The sequence below is a fragment of the Martes martes genome (assembly GCF_963455335.1).
Source record: "Martes martes genome assembly, chromosome: 1".
In the NCBI taxonomy this organism is placed as follows: domain Eukaryota; kingdom Metazoa; phylum Chordata; class Mammalia; order Carnivora; family Mustelidae; genus Martes; species Martes martes.
Genome location: NC_137888.1, coordinates 62,082,269 through 62,107,655, shown reverse-complemented (window position 1 = coordinate 62,107,655; position 25,387 = coordinate 62,082,269). Strand labels below are relative to the sequence as shown.

Sequence of the window (25,387 nt, the reverse complement as noted above, 5' to 3'; positions counted from 1 at the left end):
GCACAAGCAGGGAGAGTAGCAGGCAGAGGAGGAGGGAGAATCAGGCTCCCCACTGAGCAGGGAGCCAGACGCAGGTCTTGATCTCAGGACCTTAGGATTATGACCTGAGCCAAAAGCAGATATTTAACTGACTGAATCGCCAGGTGCCCCACCATCAGTGTTTCTGATTCAGTAACTCTGGGTGGAACCCAATAATTTGATTTTCTTATAACTTCCTTGGTGAAGCTAAAGGGGCTGATCCAGGCAACCACATTTTGAGGGTCATTGCTATAGTCCAGTGTTGGAACAGCTGCTGAGGAGTCAGCTACTTTTACTTTTCCTACCTGGTTCATTACAAAAATATTAGTATTAACGTCAAGGAATGACTTTCTTCTTCTTCACCAACACTTTATTAGTGCTTGCACTTCAGATTTATTCCCAGGTTTGTATCTTTATGTAGAGAATAATAAAAGACTCTTTCATTTCTCCCTGATTCTTAGGTTTATTTCATTTTCTGTAAAGTTTAAAAGTTACCGACTCATAACAATGTTAAATACTAATGCTATATATTATATCTCAATAAAACTGGACAATAATAAAGTTAGATGATAAAATTCCCTATCTTAAAAATATGGACATTAGTTATCCCTTAGATGCTTAATGATATGGCTGCCTCTTTTGATCCAAGCCAAAATTGTGTAATTAGTGATTTTCTAAAGATGCTGCTAAACTAGGAACTGTCAGTGCTTGTTTAAGTCTTGCTTGGTGGTAGGTTAGGTTCTCATTGAAAACCTGTTTCTTGGGGCATCTGGGTGGCTCAGTTAAGTGTCCACCTTTTGGTTTCAGTTCAGGTCGTGATCTGATGGGTAGTGAGATTGAGCCCATGTCAAGCTCTGTGCTGAGGGAGAAACCTGCTTGAAAATTCTCTCCCTCTCCCCCTCCCTCCTCCACTGGAGTGCTCTCTCTTTTTCTCTTTCAAATAAATAAATAAATATTTAAAAAATTGTTAGAATCTTGTTTCTTATTGAAACAGGTCCTTGGTTTCTCAAAACATTCCCTATAAAGGAGGACAAGAGTTCAAGTGATTTGCCAGATGTGGAAAAAGACATTGGTAAAGCAAGTATTTGCAATGCCCTTAATGTGGGAAACTGCAATATTAGGACCAAATATCCTAAGGGAGTTCTAGGCAGGCAGAGTCAAGGGAATCCTCTGGAACTTTTCCTAGAGAGTGGATCTTTTTAACTTAGTATATGGTACCATGTTGTTTCCTTGTTCGTTTTGTGATTTCATCTCCATTCTGGTTGTTGGGCAATATAATCATACATGAACAATTGGCACTTCTAGCTGTGTGCAACCAAGTCCCTCTGAAGGAATATTCCCAGGGTAGCAGATTTCATGGTAATAACAGTTTCAGTAAAACCTATGGCCTAGCAGGATAAAGCTGCTATAGTAGAGGGAGAACCACTGCTAGAAGGAAGGTGATAAATTGAGAAAGTCATTATAAAACATTTGCTGCTCACACTTTAGAAGTACAGGTTACACTAGGGAAGAAAAGCTTTAAGAAAACTCCATCTCCCCCAGCAGGGTAACCAACCTTGGAGGATAGAATGTAAAGAGAGGGGGCGCTTGGGTGGCTCAGTTGGTTAAGCGTCTGCCTTCAGCTCAGGTCGTGATCCCAGGGTCGTGGGATAGATCCCCACATCAGGCTCCCTGCTCAGCCAGGAGTCTGCTGGTCTCCCTCTGGCTCTGCAGCTTGTGCATGCTAGTGCTCACGCATGCAGACTCATTCTCTCTCTCTCTAATAAATAAATAAATAAATAAAATCTTAAAAAAAAAAAAAAGAAAGAAAGTAAAGAGAGGAGAGCTGATGTGAACAGGGAATTGGGCACAGAATTCCACAAATGGGCCAAATGACAACTTGTGCACTTGTCTGATCCCATTTTATTTCTCTATAATGTGAATTTTGCTCTAAGTTTTGGTATGAAAAACAGTTAAGGAGAGTGTTTTAAAAACAGAAGCTAGAAATAGAAGAAAGCAAAGGAAGTTTGTGCCAATATCAGAGAGACTAATTTGGTAATCTTGCAAAGATTTTACACACCAGCAGTTTCAGAGGTGAATTCCAGCAGGTGACGGAAGAAGGTTCAAGGAGCTTCCTTTAACACTAATTCTCCAGCTCTGCAGTGTCCTTCAGCTTTGCCAGAGTCCACTGGGATAACAAGACACTGGAAGTCTTTGTGTGAAACTCCTTCTTATAATCTCTTCTTGGTAATTCAATATTTAAGTTAGCCTCTGTTAGTGGGGACCAAGAAGCAAGGGTCTTATTTAGAAGAAAAGATCTGTTCTTTCCATTCAATATCACGGTCTATGAAGAGGACTAAGAATCCTATTACTTAGAGTTATGATTTTGGTGTTATATGGAGATTTAGAAGAAGAAGAAGAAATTGTTTCAATGTGAGGAAAATTGTATCCTAATAATGAAAACTCAGGAAAGATTGGAAATGAGATTCACCTGAGGTCCACTCAGAGACTGTTCTTGAAGGACACCATTTAAAAAATCCATGAGTCCTCTTCCCATGGCACTGCCTCCATGACAAATGCCCTGGCAGAGAAGGCAGAGAGAGCTGGGGATCTGAGCAGCAGATCAGGAGAGCTGGCTTTAAACACACCGATAACTCTCCCTTTTATTCAGAATAGGTCTGTAAATAAGTGTGTTTCCTCTTCCATTCAGCTCCTCCAAAGTGTTTACAGCTCCTTAATTAGACATATGTCTGCTATTTATTACCATTTAAAAGGCCAAGATGTTAATGTCCCATTGTGAAAATTTCAAGTAATTAATAATTAACTAAATAAGCTCAGCTTTTTCTCTACCTACCTCATCTTTGGTTGTCTCCTTGTATTTATATATTAATATGGAGTAATTAAATGATGGCAGGGAAAGTTTCAGAGCTGGCATCAGCATAACAATGGCTCTACTGCTCACCCTTCCAGTCTTAATTAGTGCTATGTCTAAAGGGTAGAATGGAGAGGGCTGATTCTACTTGTTGCCTTTACTTTTCCAGGTTACCAGGGCAGTTTCCCATTGGTATAAATTGGAGCAGATGTCTTTAACTTTTATCTTTAAAGGGAGGCATGATGAATGAAAACTACAGATCCCAGCATGCAAAGCAGCTTCCTGGTGCTGATTTAAACCAATAAACAAACAAACAAACAAACAAAAAGACTACATAATGAGTTGTTTCATTTCCCTGAGATATTGCTCATCAGTTAAGGGGAAGATGACCGAGGTCACTGTAAAGGGCCTTTACACCAAATTTGGCCTGAAAACTATGCTTTGTGCATACCTGTCTTACATTGTGCCTGAAGGATCCAGAGGGAAAATGCTTAAATAAACAGCTGGTGGTTAAGCTTTTACTGTGTCTCGTAACAATGTCAATGATAACGTAAAGCTTTGTACTTAAAAGCATCTCTCATCCAAGAAACCTGAAGTGCTTTACACATGATAACTCATTAGAGCTCCCAACACATCTCCAAGGGAACTAGGAGTCACATATGATCTCTGGTGTGCAGATGGAGAAACCGATGTAGAAGAATAGCAAAATACTTTTATTTTTCCTATTTCTGCAATGGGTATTGACTCAGTTCCAGTCCAGGGACTAGAATATGTGTCTCCTGATTGTGCTCTATCTGGGTAGTCACTGGGCCACACACTTAAGGAGGAATTTTCTGTGAAAAAGACTCTATTTACAACTAAAGCAAAAAAGGATTTATGCTTCTATAGGTATTACATATCTGAGAATCAGTAAGCTAACTTGTTTTCAAACTGCCCGTTGTTATGCTTTTACACAGTTATGCTCCTGGTGTGATGGACGTTGACTTTGGGGTCAGATTGACTCAGCCACTTAACTAGCTGTGAGATGTTGTACAATCTCTCTAACTTCTCTGAGACAAATAAACTAGGGGAAAATAATATATATCATGCACGATGGCTATGAGGATTACATGCCTATTTTTGCTACACCTATTTTTTGAAATGCCCGTAGTCAAGATAGGAAGCTTCTCAGTATGTTGAACATTCATGTAAAACCTGTATTAGTCATTCAGGTGTGGTTGAATTCATAGGGAGAAAAACTCAATGCCACTGCTTTTTTTCAATATAAAATATTAAAAAAAAAAGATGCTAAATATCCTTCCCTATTCAGATTTCATTTTTAGAAGTTACACACTGCAGGATTGTCTATGTTAAATAAACGTATAGTTTAGTGAATTTCTCCAAAGGAAAAAATCATTCTGCATTTATAGAACAAACACATAGTATTGATGTCTCATCCATCCATTAATTGACTTACATTATTGTTTACCATTTTACAAGTGTAACTTTTTATATAAATCACACTTTTCAGTGATAAACAGTATACACTCATTATGTAAAATTTAAATGACACAGATATGTATAAAGAAGGAAAACATGAATATTACTTGGTGTTTTTCTTTAAAATTTCTTCCAAGAATGTGTTTCTCAGAGTGCATGTTTTGTCTCTAAGTAGTTTATGACAAGAAGTTTGTATAATAGTTACCTCAAAGATTACTCCTCAATAAATTTACATCAGGCTCTGATATTTATCTTCTTATCTACCATGGCTCATATAACAGTATGTTTTAATGCTACATAAAATAGTTCCTCTTAAAAAAAGACTCATTTACAGTCTAATTGTGTTCCTAAAAGTTTATGGTTTAGGAGAGTGTCACTAGAATGGGTTTCCCTGTTGGATCATAGTTGTATCTGGAGTTAAGAACGAATACCATCCGTGGCCACCTGGGAAGCTGGGCTTAGTAGGCACTGGCCTCTGGATTGCTCCTGTCATGCTCAATTTATAGATCCTAGCATGCAAATTCATCAAATTACATGACAAGGCAAATCAAGCATGCAAATCATGTACCACAGTAATAAGAATACTACATGAACAATAAATAACAATAGCCTAAGACTGAACAACCCAGACTTGCCTTCACAAGTCACCATTTGCTTTCCTCAAATCCTTAGGCTATAGTTACACCTTTGTCATAACGTAAGCATCTGTTGCAAAAGCCTGAATATAGAGAATATAAACTTGTTGTATCCCTCCTGGGAAAACAAAACAAAAATCTATAAGTAGCATAGGGATTCCTCAAAGGCTTGCTACCATTGAGAATGATTATTATTTAAGATTTACAGTATTCAGTTTTGAGATTCAACTAAGGGTCATCAATTGTTGTAGACTAAGGTCTTTTAAATTGACTTTAATTTTAATTACCTTCATATTTGTACATCAAATCGCAAAGCTATTTCTGCTTCATTCAAAATAGTCTCCCCTCTGTATCTGCTTCACATAGGTGTTTGATGGATGCATGGTTGGAAAGACACATACATAAATAATGCACCAGTGTAGACAAGTTAGATGGAAGATGAATAGGGAGAGGGATACATGAATGGATGATGAACTGATGGAAAGTACTGTGTGTTCCCTTTGCAGACAGATATGCTTGGCTATTTTTTTTTTTATCTTTTTAAAGAACTTGAAATTTAAATAAAAAAATCAATTAGTTAAGGCAGAAAGTTAATTTTTTTTTCATACTCTTACAGCAGATGCTTTGAGAATCAAAGACAGGTGGCTTAAGAATTACTAAAAAGAGCCATCACTTGTCTTTTTCTTTCTGTATATCCTTTTTTTCCCCATAATTTCTTATAACTGTCTTTCCCCTTTTTAACTCTTTATTACCTTCATCTTGCTTTTCTTTATGCTTATATATTCTACTGCACTATTTGTTAATTGTTAGTCTCAATCTCCCTGTTTTCCTTTTTTTTTTTTTTTCCCCACCTAATGTCTGTCAAACAATGATCATTTATTTTAGTTTTTGTTCTTTATTGTAGGGGTGCAGAGTAGAAGGAAACAGGAGGAGATAGGACTTTAGAGAAGAAAAATTAATGCTTTTTGAGTTTCCCATTTTTCATCTCTTTTGCAATAGTGAGCATTTTCTACCCAACTCCTAATCAAAGAATGGGAAGAAGATGCAGAGAAATGGGAAGACAAAGTGGAATAATTTGATTTAAATATCAATAAAAAATAGGAAAGGTAGGATGTAAATGTATGCCAGCAGAGGAATAGGGGGGTTTAGTGAGGCATAATCAAGAAGGAAATAACAAAAAGGGATTCATAATGATATCATTTGTCCTGAAAGGAAGCCATGCCTCCAAGAATTTAAACCTAATAACTCTTCGATGCCCCTTATTCATTCTAGGCTGTACTTTATATGACTTACTTTAACCTGGGTGTATAGTGTGAGTTCCAAGGCACAGAAAAAGTTGAATGTTTGCATACATCTCTTTGTATGTTAATTTATCCATCATTGATATTCGTGGCCTCTATACCTTCATTCATACGGTACATCTCCAAGAATCCCCTAAACTTTAAGTAAATTATTATTCCAAGAAGGAAAGAATTTTGGATACCATGTCCTTTGTTGACCTTTCATTTTTTTGGTAGCTGTGTATTTCTGGATTTTAGCCAGAACTAAAAGAAAGTATAAAAAGAGATAAAAATTTAACTGCTCTGGGATAATCATATTTGGATTTACAGCAAAGTGAATGTAGGAAAAATCTAGAAGTCTCACTAAGTTTTTGCCCAAGGGTCCAGATAATTTTCTAGACTAAGATACCAATAATAAATTTTAATTTGAGTTATTCCTAGTTTATCCAACTTTATGTAGTTTTTTCTGGTCTCCACACTTTGGTTCACATACATTCCTCTTGACAGACCAGAAGGATGGATTCTACCCCTTATCAGTTATTAACTGACTTCATGATCTTATATAGGTTTCAATATCTGTGGATTTAGAATCCTCACCTGAGGGGGTTGGAAAAGATTAATCAATGCTACTTCTTATGTGCCTTATAGATCTAAATATTTGAGACTCATTAAAAATTTTTCTCTTATACTTTGCACTCTTGTTGATCACAAAAAAATGCTCACTTAGTAGACTTGTTTTACATGTTCTTTACTTGTTCATTTAAAGTCAAGATGTAACACCTCCTTTCATACTGCTGATGTGTTTGTTACTATCAGTGTGTCAGTCAGATAAGACATCTCAAAGAGTGGCACTTTTGCAATCTAGACAGAGAAGTCCCAACCACTGTCTGTCTCCCAGACAGTCCCCACCTATCATCTTCCCATATCAGGATGATAAGTAAATGGTTCATCTTCCCCATACAAATAATTTAATAGCTTGTCTGTCTAGAAGGTAATGGCATAGCATCTGCAATTCCTGCAATTTTGATAATGTAATATAATAGGATGTAAGACACCCCCAAACTGCAACCCAGACAGTCCTGTTGTTAAAAGTGGGACCTTACTCTGGCCTCCCATTCACAGAAATTTTGTAGTCAGCACCACTTGCCTATGCTTGTTCTTTGAGTCTTTTTGAGTTACCTACCTCTAGGAAGTAAATCCATTTTTTTCCTACTAACTCTCTCATTGATAGTACAATTTAAATAAAAACTAGCTCTGAATAAAATTATCTGGATCTGTTTTAATTGCTATTTCACAATAATAAGTCTTTGTTATTGTACAATGTTATATCTAAAGTCCTGAGTTGCATTATTACACCAACCTTCGATACTAGAGGATGAGACATTTAAAGGGAGAGAAATAGATTTGCCATATGTTTGAATACTGTACACAAGACCAGAAGAAAATTTCTAGGAAAAAGAATGACCAATATTCCTCCTTTTACTTTAAGCATGGCTTTTGATATTTAATCCAACAAAGACAAGTTTGTTTCATACTTGGAATCTTGTCATCTGTCTAAGGTCAGCTGATGAGAGGGAAAAAAGTGTATTTTATTCAATTAAATTGGAGTATTTCCCTTATGATCTATAGAGATACAGTGTGGCTGTCATCATAGTCATTATCATCATTATCTTTATAATAATAATGAAGCATGTCTTCCTTCACCTGTACAACTTATTTGTATTTACCTACCCCTTATTCATCCATCCATGCATTCATCCATCAATTAATATCACATGTTTTCTATGCATACATTTTGTAAGGCACAATGCAAGTTGCCAGGAACTGTCCTCAAGGAGTTTAAAATGACCATCTATTCAAGCCAATTATGTCTACTAATAAGTGGACATATTCTTACCTTATTAGAAGCCATAGGGCAGGAAGAAATTAATATTGTCTGAAACATTAAAAATAGAATTTCAGCTTTCACTGTTATATCATAAGAAAGAGATACTTAAATTTGATTTTATAGGAATGGAATCTAAAACTTATAATCAATATGATCATCAACTCATGGAATATTCACATCCATTCTTACTATTAAAAATCTGTAGCAACATTTCAAATAGTGAACTCTTTACCATTTCTTTGTTTGTTTTTTGAACTGTGAATTAAAACATTGGGGGAAAACACTTTTTTCATAAATCTCTTATTTTTAACATGTAAATGATTCTAAGCCAAACTTAAATTTTGACACTTTTCATGTTGTTAACTATTTATGTTTGGGAAACATTCACCATGTCAAACTTTAGAAAATATGTAAAATAATAAGCCTATATGTATTCGACTTATACATTTTTGAGAGCACACAGAATTATTTCAATTAGACTTTTAGCTAGATTTTATTAATGTGGACTTGGTTAATGCATGTTCTCCAGGTTGTAAGTCGATTTGATTAGCACCAAGGAATTTTTTTTAAAGATTTACTTATTTATTTGAGAGAGAGAGAGAGACCACAGGAGCAGGAGGGGCAGATTGAGAGGAAGAGAAAATCTCAAGCAGACTCTACACTGAGCAAAGCGCCCGATTTGGGTTTTGATCTCACAACCCTAAGATCATGACCTGAGTCCAAACCAGAAGCCACTCACTTAACCAAATGTGCCCCCCAGGCACCCTCCAAGGAATTTTTTTTAAATAGCCTTTGAAAATAAACAATATTTCCCAGATTAATCCAGTCTTATTGGTAGATATTTATTCAGGAAACATGTATTATAGAAGGAAATTCTAGGGTGCATAACTAGGTGTCTCAATGTACTTTAAGTGATTTTTTATGGAAATAAAAATCCATTATTCCTTGTTTCCAACTATTTATAATCTTTTTTTACCAATCCTTCATCTCAATGCCTCTGTCCTATGTGGCTCTTAAGTGGCTGTCCTGACAGTTTTAGGTATAGACTCCCTTTTAAAAAAGAATTTGCTACCCATGTGTAACCCACCTGGCTTCCCCTGCTATTGTCATTCATTCAAGGATAGTTCTCCAGTCCTTATTTCTACTTTTTCTGACAGCAGTTATTAAGCTGGAAATGGTATCTGTCATCATGAAGATTTCATCCTATTAGGTGTTTTGTGTCTCTGAAACCTTCCTAAAATTCTATTCCTTGGATGAAATGTCTTTCACCTTTCAAATGAGCATTATTATCTCTAGGAGACTGGTTGTTCTTGTTATAATTTTTAAAAAGATTTTATTTATTTATTTACTTATTTATTTGAGAGAGAGAGAGAGAGAGGGAGGGAGAGCACAGAGGGAGAAGCAGACTCCCCACTGAGCAGAGAGCCCAATGCAATGCTCGACCCCAAGACCCTGAGATCATGACATGAGCTGAAGGCAGAAGCTTAACCAACTGAGCCACCAGCCACCCCTGTTCTTGTTATAATTTTATAATAATTCACATATGCATATACCTAATGCTTGCAGAAGTGTGGGTATGAGGGGACATTAAAATTTTATAACGAAAATTTACCCACTGCTATACAGGTTTAGAAATTATTTGTTTCTTGTCCATTTTTGACATTACAAAGGAAACTCATTAGAGACAGACCATGAACTGCTGAATTGCATTTATTTAATCTGTTATTAAGTTTAGAAGAATTTATTAAATTTTTACTGGATGAAGGATATAGGAAGTGTATCAAGTTTTCTTTAAAGGAGATATACATTTCTCTTACGATGAATATATGTACAATTTGGAAGAATAAAATAATAATTTAGAATAACATAGAAGAGATGTTACATCTATAAAAAGAATTGGAAGGAGAGACAATTTCCTGAGTTATATGCCAACTTGTAAATATTCTGGACCCTTGGATAAGTAATTTAACCTGTGTGGGCCTCAGTCTCCTCACCTATAAAATAAGGGACTTGAGCTAGATGTCCTACAATTCATCATTTATTCAGAGATATGCAGGTAAGAAAACCCAACTCTTACTAGCTTGAGAAAAAATGATTGTACAGATACAAACGAAAATGGCCTTAGGGTGCAGTTGAATCTAATTTTCTAATTTGTGTACACTCTTATTTTTTTTTCTATCCATCCCCTATTTCTACCTTTTCTCACTTCCGGCTTCTTTCTTCTGTGCTGCTCATTGGCTTTTCTCACATATTAGAGGACTACAGTGTTGCTGGCAGTGCTGGGCTTACACCCATAATTATAGAGTTATAACCATAAAGGAAAGGAAATTTTCCATTCCATTACCGTCTAGAAAATCTCTAGGAAGGTTATCATTAGTCTTTGTTTATTATCCAGGAAACTGTAAGCCTCTTGTCTCAGTGTAACTATTAATAACACTCTTTCACACTCTGAAGTCTAGTTTGGGCAATAAATCATTTAATCACCCTACCTTGGAGAAGACTGATGAACTTAGTTTAGGTTTTATGCCATCTCTGGAGCAATCACTGTGATCAGAGGAACGGGATACAGTGGTTGTCCATATCTGGATCACACGCTAACAGTTAAGGCAAGAGACTTGGGGTAATGGAATTGGCAGCTTCCCTTCAAAACAGGTGAATGAGGGGTGCCTGGGTGGCACAGTCAATTGAGCATCTAACTCTTGATTTTGGTTCAGATTGTGATCCCAGGGTCATGAGATTGAGCCCTGTGTCAGGCTCTGTGCTCAGTGTGAAGTCTGCTTCAGACTCATTCTCTCCCTCTGCCCCTCTGCCCTGCCCACTCCCCCCCCCCGCCTGACATTGCTCTCTTTCTCTCTCTCTCTGAAATAAAATAAATAAATTTTTAAAACAAAAACAAAAACAAAAAATGTAGGTGGGTGATAAGGTGGTAGTCCCAGCAAGTAATAGTGGTTTCAACCAGGTGAATAAAAAGCATGAATATGTACTTACTGCGTAGGAGAAGCACACATATGTCTACTGGGTCATGAGACAGAGTGAAACATATGTACAAGGAATGCTGAATAGAGGCACAGTCAGTGTTAGATGGGGTTTTATAGTCTTACACATAGTGGATTTTTTTTAATTGGAGGCAATTATAGTGCATGCTGTAAATAAATCATCTCAGTTTTATGCATATATGTGTCTAATGATGTATATATATGTATACATACATACATGTACAAATAGGCACACATGAATACATATCCCAATATATTCACATGTGTGTATATATATATATACACACATATATATATATTCAGCTTTAATTTGGTTTAATGTCCATAAATAATAATTTAATTATTAGAAAACTAATTTAGTATTATGATTATCTTGATATTTCTATAAATAATTAAATTTTTGTTTAAACAAAGATCTTAGAGTATTCGTGTGTTAAATTTCCTTACTTCTGATCATTGAGATATTGAGATAAGCTGATTTTAAATTAAAGTTGTAAAGTAACGTGCAGACATTTTGCTTTTCCTAGTCAGTCTTAACCTCAGTCAACAGTTTCATAGGATGACAGTTTTCGGGGAAAGTCAAGATCTTTCTTAAATGAAAAGTGATTATTTATCATAATAGAATGGCAAGCAGTACCTTAATAAGTGGATGTGCTAATGTCTATTCGTTCTTTAGACATATTAGCCTAAATTTGTTTTTAGCCCTAACATGTGAAATCACAAATAAAATACCCAATTATCTCTTTAAAATAGCATCATATCAGCTGTTTTTACAGTATATTTAGGCTCTGAGTCACCAAATGTTTTCCACAATGAGGAGACAGAAGTGTATTATTGAAAAATGACACTGGTTGAATTTTCTATTTTGGTTTTTCTATATTGGGCAATGGAAGCATGAAATAAGATTTTTCATGGAGTAGCAAGTGGTTTAGTTCTTTTCATAGAAAAAATTAACTACCTACTCTACATCAGATATAGTACTAGGTAGTGAGAATGCAAAATTAATAAGACTAAGCCTCTGATCTCAAGATTACAATCTATAGAGTGAACAAACTTGAACAACTTAATAAATGTATGTATACATACATACATATATATATACACACACACACATATACACACACACACACACACACACACATATATATATGGTATTATATGGCTGAACATATGTAGCCTTTACTTGGTCTATTTTTCATGAATAGTGAATTAATTAGTATGAACTGCTGTGCTCTGAGCTATTCAGAGAAAGAAAAACCCAGTTCTGCATAAAGGAAGAGTCAGGGGCCTGGTTAGGTTATGCTTTGCTAGAAAAGATCACAAATGAATCTTGAAGGATTAGAAGGGATGATTAAGTCAGCAAGAGAGGCTGTCGGGTGATGTAAAGGAATCATTCTTGGTATAGAGCACAGCCCAACAAGCTTTTACCTATCCAGTCTTTCCTGCATGTTATATGGAAGGTCTGAGATACTCAGTATGTGGCAAAGTGCAGAGAAACAGTAAGTAACCAATAATTTCTTAGAAGTCATTACCATTTTCATGCCTCCGATGTCTTGACAGCCAGGGTTGGCCCAGGAAAATACAAGGCTAGAGCAGAACTATAGCATTACCATCAGTGGGCCTTCTCTTGGTGGATCTGTACTTGTGTTATTCCTTTCTAAAGGTGAGGGTGTAGAGATGGGACACTATTTGCTTGTAGGTCCATCCCATGGACCTACATACATGTCCATCCCACTTAGTGCATTTGTACAGGTGACTAAACAGTAGGATCAAACCAATATGGAGACCTAAGGAAAAGTTAATAAAACTACTAAAGAAGGAGTCAAACTGGAGTGTGGGAAAAAAAAAATGCACGCAGGGGGAAAAAAGGTGCTACCTATAAGGAACAGGTCAGAAGTGGCTGGAAGTGGTACTGATGTTGGCAAGCCAGGGTGGAAGAGCACTCGACTTTTGGGAAGCTTAGTGACAATGCCACCACATTGCTTATGACTCTGGATTTTTTTTTCCCCCTTCATAATGACAGAGCCTCTCTTTCTTCACCCATCCTCAACTGGAGTTTTGCTAAATTGCCGGTTTCTAGTTCTACTACTCTCTGATTCTAACCCATTCACTTTATTTTGTTTCTTCTCTTTTCCAGAGTTTTCTGCAGTGAGTTCCTGCCGATTTAATTTCTTCAACATTTTTAACTTTATCTCTTTATTTTCCTTCCCTGTCATCACTACCCATACTCAGGCCTATGCTTTTTCTTGCTTGAGTCATTGAAAGAACCTCCCACTGGCTTCAGTGCTCAGTGTTGTACTCCCAACTGTACAGTCCCCAGACTGTAGGCAGAGCTTTCTAAATATGATTCTGCTTTAATTATGTCATTGCTTTGTTATAATACTTCAATTGCTCTCTGTTTTCTTAGAATAAAATTAAAACTTCCTCCCAAAGTAAACAAGCTCTTTGTAATCGTGCCCCTACGTATCAACTTCCCAGTCTCATTTAGAATTATTTTCTGCTTACCTTCTTTTCCTCTTTCTGCCTTTCTCTGGCTTTCAGTCCATTTGAAATTGAACTACACTGATCTTCTTCTGTGTCTTCCAATGTGCCATTTTCTCTTTCACCGTTCTTTGTAAAGCATCTAATTCCAACTCTTCCTTCAGTCTTCATCTCAATTTTCACTCCTAGGAAGTCTTCCCTGAACACCAGCGGTCATGATTAGGTAACCCTTACATGTCTAACATTGTTGGGTTCATTTATTTCATTATGTTTCCCCACTCCAGAGATTGCCAACTCCTTGAGAACAGTGATGTTTTATTTATTTCTAGCATCTAGTGTACAGGTTGTTGCATACAGGTACTTAAAACTTGAATAGTCCCTTTTATACTAAGATAATATTCAAGGTGCTTACCATATAAAGTAAAACCCTTGTCTAAGACTCTAGCAATTAACAAATATTCTTCACCCTCCTTAAATACACATTTCTAAAATTTCTCCAAACACATTCAGTATTTGGGTAATTTTCTCATGTAGTCTAAGGATTACATGGTTCAAGGACTATCTCTTTCTTTATTCATTAAAACAAACAAAAAATCCTAAAACTGTATCTCTCATGGAGTTTTATGAGATAATGAGTCAAATTAATAAGACAATGTTCTTAATCACACATGGTCATCTTATAACATCTTCCTTCTCCTCATTTCTTCCCTCCTCAATGAGCACTCACTCTCAACAGTAAGATATATATGTATGTGTATATACATATATATACACATACTGTCTTTTTGCTCAGTGAACATTTATTGAGCAAATACTATTAACTAGGCAGTGTTACTATATTGAAGATATAATTGTCAAGCCCAAGATTATAATGCAGTATTATTTTATATTTTAAACTTGTGGTTCATAGTTTTTTACTTGTTTTTCCACATCAGAATGTAAACTTCGGGTTGATAAATCCTATTTCATTTACCAATTCTGTATCATAAGTCTGCTATTGGATATAGAATGCTATGTAAAAGATATTTAACTCTATTTTAGAAGTTAAATATTCAGAGAAGAAAGCACGAGGAAAATTTATAAAACAATATACAAAGCACTCATAAAAAAGGCATCATAACAAATTTGCTCTCCAAGACAAGGAGAATAAATGTCCTTTCCTGTATGTAGGTAACCAGTGGTTGAGTTTGGCCTGGAGTCTACCACTCCTAGCCATGGTGAAAACATACAGCTATCCATGGCAGAGGAGAAGTGTGCTTTCTTTGTGTAGTGCCTGTCTATGAGATTTTGTTCAGAGCAATTCCCATTTATATTATACTGTACTTATTTAGTAAGAGCGCAAGCATTTAGCAGGACTATATTGCCTGTCTGTTTATTCATTCATTTATATATCATCAAAATAATTATTGAGCATCTACTTCTTGCCTAGTGATATTCTAGCACTGGGCAATAGAGCAGTGAACAAAACATACAAAAGTCCCTCCCCACCAGATGTTAATATAGGCCAGTGGAGGGAGACAGATGATAATAGAAATAAATAAGTAGACATTTTAGTATGTTTAGTATGTTTAGATAGTGATAAGTGCATGGAGAACAAAACTTAGTTGGAAAAGGGTATCCAAAGGTGTATTGCCAAAGGTGTATGTAGGTGCAAATAAAACAGAGAAAAACAATCTAAACTGAAGGAACAGCAAGTGAAAAGACCCTAGTCAGGAGCTTACACGGGCTAGTTGAGTAATAGGCAGGAGGCTTGTGTGCAGGTAGGTGTGAAGTGAATGGTACAAAGAGGAGACAAGGTCAAAGAAATGGTGGAATGTCTCTAGGGTTTTGTAGATCACTGTTAAGATGTTAACACTGCCCTATTAAGACTTTTTAAAAAAGGATTTATCTATGTATCTATTTATTTATTTATTCGACTGAGAGAGAAAGAGACCGACCACAACCAGGGGGAGCAACAGAGGGAGAGAGAGAAGCAAGCTCCTCACTGAACAGGGAGCTCAACAACATTGAGCTTGATCCCAGGACTCTGGAATCATGACTTGAGCCTAACACTGATGTTTAACAGACTGAGCCACCCAAGCACCCCTACCCTATAAAGACTTTAACACTAACTCTGAAATGTGAGACCATTAGAGGGATTTGGGAAGATAAGTGACATGATCTGACTTATGTTTTCAAAGGACCTCTTGGCTCCTATATTGAAAATGGATTGCAGGGTGCAGGATGGAGACTAATTAGCATATTTAATATTTAATAGTATTATAATAGAGAGATGATGTTGGCTTGGGAAAAGTGATAGCAATAGAAGTAGAAGACGTGATCATGTTTTGGATTTGATCTGATGATAGAAACGATATAATTTCAAGATAAATGAGACATGAAGTATGACAGAAAGATGAATCCAAGGTATTTTGGCATTAACAACTAGAAGGATTGGACTTCCAAAAATTGAAATAGTGAAAACAATGTGTGTAAAGGGAAAAGATCGAGAGTTCTGTTTTGAAGGTACTAAGTTTAATTGCATTTTAGACTTCCAAGGGGTGATGTTGAGTAGACAGATGGATAAAGAAGTCAAAAGTCCAAGGGAAATGTCCAGGATGGAGATATGTTGGACATAATGATAAATCCTACAGGAGATAGATGGTAACTCTAAAATACCATCTGTGCTTTTTAGAAATGTATAATCTGCTGGCTGGACCTGATACACCCATAAAAGTAATAACCAATGCAAAGCAGGAGATGTAGTACCAAAATGAATACTGGAGAATACACGTGCAGTGATACCTCAGAGAAGGGAGATGTACACTGAGGAAAGGGCCCAAAGAGAAAACATGATTTAATAGCCTAGCAGCAAGTGTTGAATTTTAGTAGTTGCAAATGGAAGAGGTATCCCGGGCCTAGGAGGCAGGGAATGGGAACACAAAATTCTTGAAACACTGATGAGATCTTCCCATTTGTCCAGGAATATATGGATGGAAGTCTCCAATTAGATTATAAAAGCTAGAATTGCTTAAGAAATGATGTGAACTTGATCTGGTCAAAAAGTATACTTCCAGCTTTTTGACTTTGTGAATAACATATGTAATGCATTGTTTTCCATAAATGAATCTGATGACCACATTGGATATTACTCAGTTGTGCAAATCCAGCTTTAGTACAGCCTCCAAAATATTGTCCATCAGGGCACTGAAGTCTAGTTAATAAAGGGACAAGAATGTCTAATTCCATAGCTTTGAAATACTTTCACTATTTTAAAATATAAACAGATGTAACAAAGTTATATAAATACTGTTCATATAAAATTATTACCGTGTTCTCAAGTTCATACTTGTGACCATTAAGCAGAAATCATATTAATATTGTAAATTTGGATATTTTAGGGCAATATATATCCTTTTGTTCTAGGCTAACTTTTTTTGGCAATTTTCCAGTGACCAGTAAAAACCATCCTGCAAAAGAGGAAAGTAACAGTAGGAACTAAAGAGGTCGAAATACTTTAAACCTCGAAATATGTTTGCCTTCTATGAAGTGGCTGTACTTGCCCTGTTTCTAGTCACACCTTAAGTTTTCCAAGCAGACAGTATAATCTGAGTCTTTCTCTGGAGATAATACAGGGTGCAAGCCCCTTCAAAGAAGGGATTTGTGCTTGCTTGCAGCTCCCAGAGCTATGGTCTGTCTAGTAGTTAAGATCTCCGGAGTGGCTTATGGGCTTTGTGTAATTTCTATCTGCACCCAGACAGCCAGACTTCATTTCATTTTATTTGCATTTAATAATAAGCTGCCTTTCCTTAGCTGTTAAATTGTGAATTATCAAACACTATCAAATCCTCCTTCCCATATTCTGAATACACTTACTTTGAAACAGACCCATTGGTAACATGCTGGTTCCAGGGAAAAGCTGGGCTTTGTGCCATGTATTTCTGGGTGGGAACTACTCTGATATATTTCTTTTGGGGCTAAACAAAAAAATGCCATTTTTGATCTAATGTGAACACTGGGAACGGCAGAGCAAGCTTTGTGGTGGATTCATCTTTAATTATTAAAACAGGAGAGATCATTCATGCCTCTTTGAAGTTCTTATTTTATTTTCAGGAAAGGAAATGAATGTACTAGTCACTACATGTGAAGCAGGGTAGATAGTGATGGTAAAAAGGGGAAAAAAAGAAGAGAATAACAGAAGGAATAGAAAATAACGGGGAATAGTGATTACAAAGAGGAAAGGAACTGTAGAAATGAGAACAAAGGACAGAGTTGGCCTGGTTGGTAGGAAGCTATTGCAGGACTCTCAATAATATTTGGAAATAAGTAGATTTGAGATCATTTTGCTGAGTCTTTGTCAGTCAACATAAATACAACTGTGTTTTGGCAGCCACTGGGCTTATAAGAGCTAGTGATAAAGGAAAGGATGTGGTTTGAGGGGAGAGATTTTACATATTAAAACTTTTTGAGAAATTATGTCCTCTTGCTATGGATTTGGGAAGAAAACCACATATTAGTTCAAAAACCTTGGGGAAGCTAGAACAGAGAGAGGAATTGTGAGCAATAAAGAGTCACAACCACAATAAAAAGTCACTCGACACTGAGCACCAGAGATCTCAGTGTGTGGTTTTTCTATCTGTCTAAAATTGTCCAGTCCTAGTAATTAGAAATTGAGCATAATGAGGGGGCTGGTCTGAGTCATGCTTTAATGAATCAAAATTACAGCAGGCTGGCATCCATTACATGAAAGCACTTGTATGTGTGGTGGGGGTTGGGAGAACAAGGTGTCATTTTTTTAGGAGAGAAGATTACTAAAGCTCAACGTGTGTTGAAAGAATTTGTCATGGGCCTAGGCTAGGAGTAGCAGTGGGACATGGGATTTGAGTGCATTAATGGACTCTATGATTGTTATTCTCAATGTTGTTATAATCATGGATAATGTTGAATGCAGATATCAAAAACTAATTATCATTTAGTTGCTTCTCCTGCTTGAGGAATTTGAGCCTTTTCTGGCTTACAATGAAATAACCATAAGATAAAGAATGGGTTGGGACTAGAACAATGTTGCTGATGTACACAGAACCTGGATGTTTGCCACTCTAATAAGGCCCCCCCCCCTTATTTGATTGTCCTCTAACCTGACATATGTGGAATTGAAATGAATTTTCTCTAATCAAGAGAGAAATACGGAAAGGGGAAAAAATTTGCATAATGAGTACCTTAGATATAGAGAGCCCCATGCACCTGGATAAAAGAATCAGATTCACTGATCCTCCAGCCATAATATCCTGAGTTCCAACCCAGGACATGCCCAAGAAATGGTGCTCCAATGCAAATGAAACAACTAGAGCCTTGCTTCCGTACTATTCCACATAAATGTATAAATGTATAACTTCATTTATTCTTTTTTTTTAAATTTTTTTATTTTAATAAACATATAATGTATTTTTATCCCCAGGGGTACAGGTCTGTGAATTGTCAGGTTTACACATTTCACAGCACTCATCATAGCACATACCCTCCCCAATGTCCATTTCCCCACCACCCTCTCCCGTCCCCCCTCCCCCCAGCAACCCTCAGTCTGTTTCTTGAGATTGAGTCTTTTATGGTTTGTCTCCCTCCCAATCCCATCTTTTCATTTTTTCTTTTCCTACCTCCCCCCAACCCCCCCCCGCCTTGCATCTCCACTTCCTCATATCAAAGAGATCATATGATAGTTGTCTTTCTCCGATTGACTTATTTCGCTAAGCATGATACCCTCTAGTTCCATCCACGTCGTTGCAAATGGCAAGATTTCATGTCTTTTGATGGCTGCATAGTATTCCATTGTGTATATATACCACATCTTCTTTATCCATTCATCTGTTGATGGACATCTAGGCTCTTTCCACAGTTTGGCTATTGTGGACATTGCTGCTATAAACATTCGGGTGCACGTGCCCCTTCGGAGCACCACGTTTGTATCTTTAGGATATATACCCAGGAGTGCAATTGCTGGGTCGTAGGGTAGCTAGCTCTATTTTCAGTTTTTTGAGGAACCTCCATACTGTTTTCCAGAGTGGTTGCACCAGCTTGCATTCCCACCAGCAGTGTAGGACGGTTCCCCTCTCTCCGCATCCTCGCCAGCATCTATCATTTCTTGACTTGTTAATTTTAGCCATTCTGACTGGTGTGAGGTGGTATCTCATTGTGGTTTTGATTTGTATTTCCCTGATGCCGAGTGATGTGGAGCATTTTTTCATGTGTCTGTTGGCCATCTGGATGTCTTCTTTGCAGAAATGTCTGTTCATGTCCTCTGCTCATTTCTTGACTGGATTATTTGTTCTTTGGGTATTGAGTTTGCTAAGCTCTTTAGAGATTTTGGATACTAGCCCTTTATCTGATATGTCGTTTGCAAATATCTTCTCCCATTCTGTCAGTTGTCTTTTGGTTTTGTTAACTGTTTCCTTTGCTGTGCAAAAGCTTTTGATTTTGATGAAATCCCAATAGTTCATTTTTGCCCTTGCTTTTGTTGCCTTTGGCGATGTTCCTAGGAAGAAGTTGCTGCAGTTGAGGTCAAAGAGGTTGCTGCCTGCATTGTCCTCAAGGATTTTGATAGATTCCTTTCGCACATTGAGGTCCTTCATCCATTTTGAGTCTATTTTCGTGTGTGGTGTAAGGAAATAGTCCAATTTCATTTTTCTGCATGTGGCTGTCCAATTTTCCCAGCACCATTTGTTGAAGAGGCTGTCTTTTTTCCATTGGATATTCTTTCCTGCTTTGTCGAAGATCAGTTGACCATAGAGTTGAGGGTCTATTTCTGGGCTCTCTATTCTGTTCCATTGGTCTATATGTCTGTTTTTGTGCCAGTACCATACTGTCTTGATGATGACAGCTTTGTAATAGAGCTTGAAGTCTGGAATTGTGATGCCACCAACTTTGGCTTTCTTTTTCAATATTCCTTTGGCTATTCGAGGTTTTTTTCTGGTTCCATATAAATTTTAGGATTATTTGTTCTATTTCTTTAAAAAAAATGGATGGGATTTTGATAGGGATTGCATTAAATGTGTAGATTGCTTTAGGTAGAATAGACATTTTCACAATATTTGTTCTTCCAATCCATGAGCATGGAATATTTTTCCATTTCTTTGTGTCTTCCTCAATTTCTTTCATGAATACTTTATAGTTTTCTGAGTATAGATTCTTTGCCTCTTTGGTTAGATTTATTCCTAGGTATCTTATGGTTTTGGGTACGATTGTAAATGGGACTGACTCCTCAATTTCTCTTTCTTCTGTCTTGTTGTTAGTGTAAAGAAATGCGACTGATTTCTGTGCATTGACTTTATATCCTGACACTTTACTGAATTCCTGTATAAGTTCTAGCAGTTTTGGAGTGGATCCTTTTGGGTTTTCCACATATAGTATCATATCATCTGCAAAGAGTGATAGTTTGACTTCTTCTTTGCCGATTTGGATGCCTTTAATTTCTTTTTGTTGTCTGATTGCTGAGGCTAGGACTTGTAGTACTATATTGAACAGCAGTGGTGATAACGGACATCCCTGCCGTGTTCCTGACCTTAGCGGAAAAGCTTTGTTTTTCTCCATTGAGAATGATATTTGTGGTGGGTTTTTCATAGATGGCTTTGATAATATTGAGGTATGTGCCTTCTATCCCTACACTTTGAAGAGTTTTAATCAGGAAGGGATGCTGCACTTTGTCAAATGCTTTTTCAGCATCTATTGAGAGTATCATATGGTTCTTACTCTTTCTTTTATTAATGTATTGTATCACATTGATGGATTTGCGGATGTTGAACCAACCTTGCAGCCCTGGAATAAATCCCACTTGGTCGTGGTGAATAATCCTTTTAATGTACTGTTGGATCCTATTGGCCAGTATTTTGGTGAGAATTTTCGCATCTGTGTTCATCAAGGATATTGATCTGTAATTCTCTTTTTTGGTGGGATCCTTGTCTGGTTTTGGGATCAAGGTGATGCTGGCCTCATAAAATGAGTTTGGAAGTTTTCCTTCCATTTCTATTTTTTGGAACAGTTTCAGGAGGATAGGAATTAATTCTTCTTTAAATGTTTGGTAGAATTCCCCTGGGAAGCCGTCTGGTCCTGGACTTTTGTTTGTTTGGAGATTTTTGATGACTGTTTCAATCTCCTTACTGGTTATGGGTCTGTTCAGGTTTTCTATTTCTTCCTGGTTCAGTTGTGGTAGTTTATACATCTCTAGAAATGTATCCATTTCTTCCAGATTGTCAAATTTGTTGCCATAGAGTTGCTCGTAGTATGTTCTTATAATTGTTTGTATTTCTTTGGTGTTGGTTGTGATCTCTCCTCTTTCATTCATGATTTTATTTATTTGCGTCCTTTCTCTTTTCTTTTTGATAAGTCTGGCCAGGGGCTTATCAATCTTATTAATTCTTTCAAAGAACCAGCTCCTAGTTTCGTTGATTTGTTCTGTTGTTTTTTTAGTTTCTATTTCATTGATTTCTGCTCTGATCTTTATGATTTCTCTTCTCCTGCTGGGTTTAGGCTTTCTTTGTTGTTCTCTCTCCAGCTCCTTTAGGTGTAGGGTTAGGTTGTGTATTTGAGACCTTTATTGTTTCTTGAGAAAGGCTTGCACCGCTATATATTTTCCTCTCAGGACTGCCTTTGTTGTGTCCCACAGATTTTGAACTGTTGTGTTTTCATTATCATTTGTTTCCATGAATTTTTTCAATTCTTCTTTAATTTCCTGGTTGACCCATTCATTTTTTAGAAGGATGCTGTTTAGTCTCCATGTATTTGCGTTCTTTCCAAATTTCCTCTTGTGATTGAGTTTGAGCTTCAGAGCATTGTGGTCTGAAAATATGCAGGGAATGATCTCAATCTTTTGGTACCGATTGAGACCTGATTTATGACCCAGGATGTAATCTATTCTGGAGAATGTTCCATGTGCACTAGAGAAGAATGTGTATTCTGTTGCTTTGGGATGAAATGTTCTGAATATATCTGTGATGTCCATCTGGTCCAGTGTGTCATTTAAGGCCTTTATTTCCTTGTTGATCTTTTGCTTAGATGATCTGTCCATTTCAGTGAGGGGAGTGTTAAAGTCCCCTATTATTATTATTATTTTTTTAAATTTTATTTATTTATTTATTTGACAGACAGAGATCACAAGTAGGCAGAGAAGCAGGCAGAGAGAGGGGAGGAAGCAGGCTTCCTGCTGAGCAGAGAGCCCGATGCGGGGCTCAATCCCAGGACCCTGGAATCATGACCTGAGCTGAAGGCAGAGGCTTTAACCCACTGAGCCATCCAGGCACCCCATCCCCTGCTATTATTGTATTACTGTCGATGTATTTCTTTGATTTTGTTATTAATTGGTTTATATAGTTGGCTGCTCCCATGTTAGGGGCATAGATATTTAAGATTGTTAAATCTTCTTGTTGGACAGACCCTTTGAGTATGATATAGTGTCCTTCCTCATCTCTTATTATAGTCTTTGGCTTAAAATCTAATTGATCTGATATAAGGATTGCCACCCCAGGTTTCTTCTGATGTCCATTAGCATGGTACATTGTTTTCCACCCCCTCACTTTAAATCTGGAGGTGTCTTCGGGTCTAAAATGAGTTTCTTATAGGCAGCATATTGATGGGTTTTGTTTTTTTATCCATTCTGATACCCTGTGTCTTTTGATTGGGGCATTGAGCCCATTAACATTCAGGGTAACTATTGAGAGATATGAATTTAATGCCATTGTATTGCCTGTAAGGTGACTGGTACTGTATATTGTCTCTGTTTCTTTCTGATCTACTACTTTTAGGGTCTCTCTTTGCTTAGAGGACCCCGTTCAATATTTCCTGTAGAGCTGGTTTGGTGTTTGCAAATTCTTTCAGCTTTTGTTTGTCCTGGAAGCTCTTTATCTCTCCTTCTATTTTCAATGATAGCCTAGCCGGATATAGTATTCTTGGCTGCATGTTTTTCTCGTTTAATGCTCTGAATATATCATGCCAGTTCTTTCTGGCCTGCCAGGTCTCTGTGGATAGGTCCGCTGCCAATCTAATGTTTTTACCCTTGTATGTTACAGACTTCTTTTCCCGGGCTGCTTTCAGGATTTTCTCTTTGTCGCTAAGACTTGTAAATTTTACTATCAGGTGACGAGGTGTGGACCTATTTTTATTGATTTTGAGGGGCATTCTTAGCATTTCCTGGATTTTGATGTTTGTTCCCTTTGCCATATTAGGGAAATTCTCTCCAATAATTGTCTCCAATATACCTTCTGCTCCCCTCTCTCTTTCTTCTTCTTCTGGAATCCCAATTATTCTAATGTTGTGTCGTCTTATGGTGTCACTTATCTCTCGAATTCTCTCCTCGTGGTCCAGTATTTGTTTGTCTCTCTTTTGCCCAGCTTCTTTATTCTCTGTCATTTGGTCTTCTATGTCACTAATTCTTTCTTCTGCCTCATTTATCCTAGCAGTGAGAACTTCCATTTTTGATTGCACCTCATGAATAGCTTTTTTTATTTCAACTTGGTTAGATTTTAGTTCTTTTATTTCTCCGGAAAGGGCTTTTATCTCTCTGGTGAGGCTTTCTCTAATATCTTCTATGCCTTTTTCGAGCCCGGCTAGAACCTTGAGAATTGTCATTCTGAACTCTAGATCTGTCATTTTACCTATGTCCGTATCGATTAGGTCTCCAGCCTTCGGTAAGGCCTCTTGTTCTTTTTTTTGAGGTGAGTTTTTCCGCCTTGTTATTTTGTCCAGATAAGATTTGCTTTCTCCTGCTGTGGAATTCCGCTGTTCTTGGTGACTGAAGTTGGTTTTGGATGGGTTTCTTGTTGATCTTCTGGGGGAGGGGCCTGTTGTAGTGATTCTCAAGTGTCTTTGCCGCAGGCGGAATTGCACCGCCCTTGCCAGGGGCCGGGCTAAGTAATCCGCTTGGGTTTGCTTTCGGGAGCTTTTGTTCCCTGAGCGCTTTCCGTAGAGTTCCGGAGGACAGGAATGAAGATGGCGGCCTCCCAATCTCTCGGCCCGGAGGAGTGAGAGCTTGGGGTTCCGCTCCTCAGTGCGCTCTCAGAGCAAAGCGCCCAACAGCCCCGCCTCCCTGGCTTGCGGTCGCGCCTCGAGGAAAGCAGTCAATTGCTGGAGCTGGAGAAAAGTGCCGGGTCGCTTTCGTCTCCGTGGCCTCCGGCCGCGCTCCGAGCCCACCCAGCCTGCGACCGGCACAAGGTAACCCCGGGCTTAGAGCTCACTCCTCGGCTTTGTCGCTGTAGCCGGCTTCCCCGCTCTAATACCTGTGAGCTCTGCAGCACTCAGACACCCCCAGTCCTTCTGTGACCCCGCAGGACCTGGGGTTATGCTGACCCCGCCTGGGTTTCCCCCCAGTTTAGCCTCTGGAGCGATGTCTCCCAGTGGAGCCAACTTTTAAAAGTCCCGATTTTGTGCTCCGTCGCTCCGCCGCTTGCCGGGTGCCGGCCCCTCCCTCCGGGGTCTATCTTCCCGCCGCTTTGGATTCACTTCTCCGCAGGTCCGACCTTTCAGAAAGTGATCGATTTTCTATTTCTGGAATTGTTGCTCTTCTTCTCTTCAATTTCCCGTTGGATTTTTAGGTGTTCACAATGGTTAGATAAGCTATCTAGCTGATCTCCTGCTACCCGATGTCGTCTCAGCCTGCTACTTCTCCGCCATCTTGACTCCTCCCCCAAGTCTGTCTAACTTCATTTATTCTTAATGCTACCAACCTTGCAATACACCACAAGCTGATCAGAAACATTTCTCATTTCACCATAGCTTTCGATTTAGTTTATCAATGA

General features: G+C 37.7%; 1 protein-coding gene across 2 annotated transcripts in view; it reads left to right on the top strand.

The window, feature by feature from the left end:
• The window catches only part of LSAMP (limbic system associated membrane protein), a gene marked incomplete at its 5' end in the record, with an annotated part of 646,638 nt that overhangs the window by 38,837 nt on the left and 582,414 nt on the right, over window positions 1-25,387 (top strand). The window lies entirely within an intron of this gene.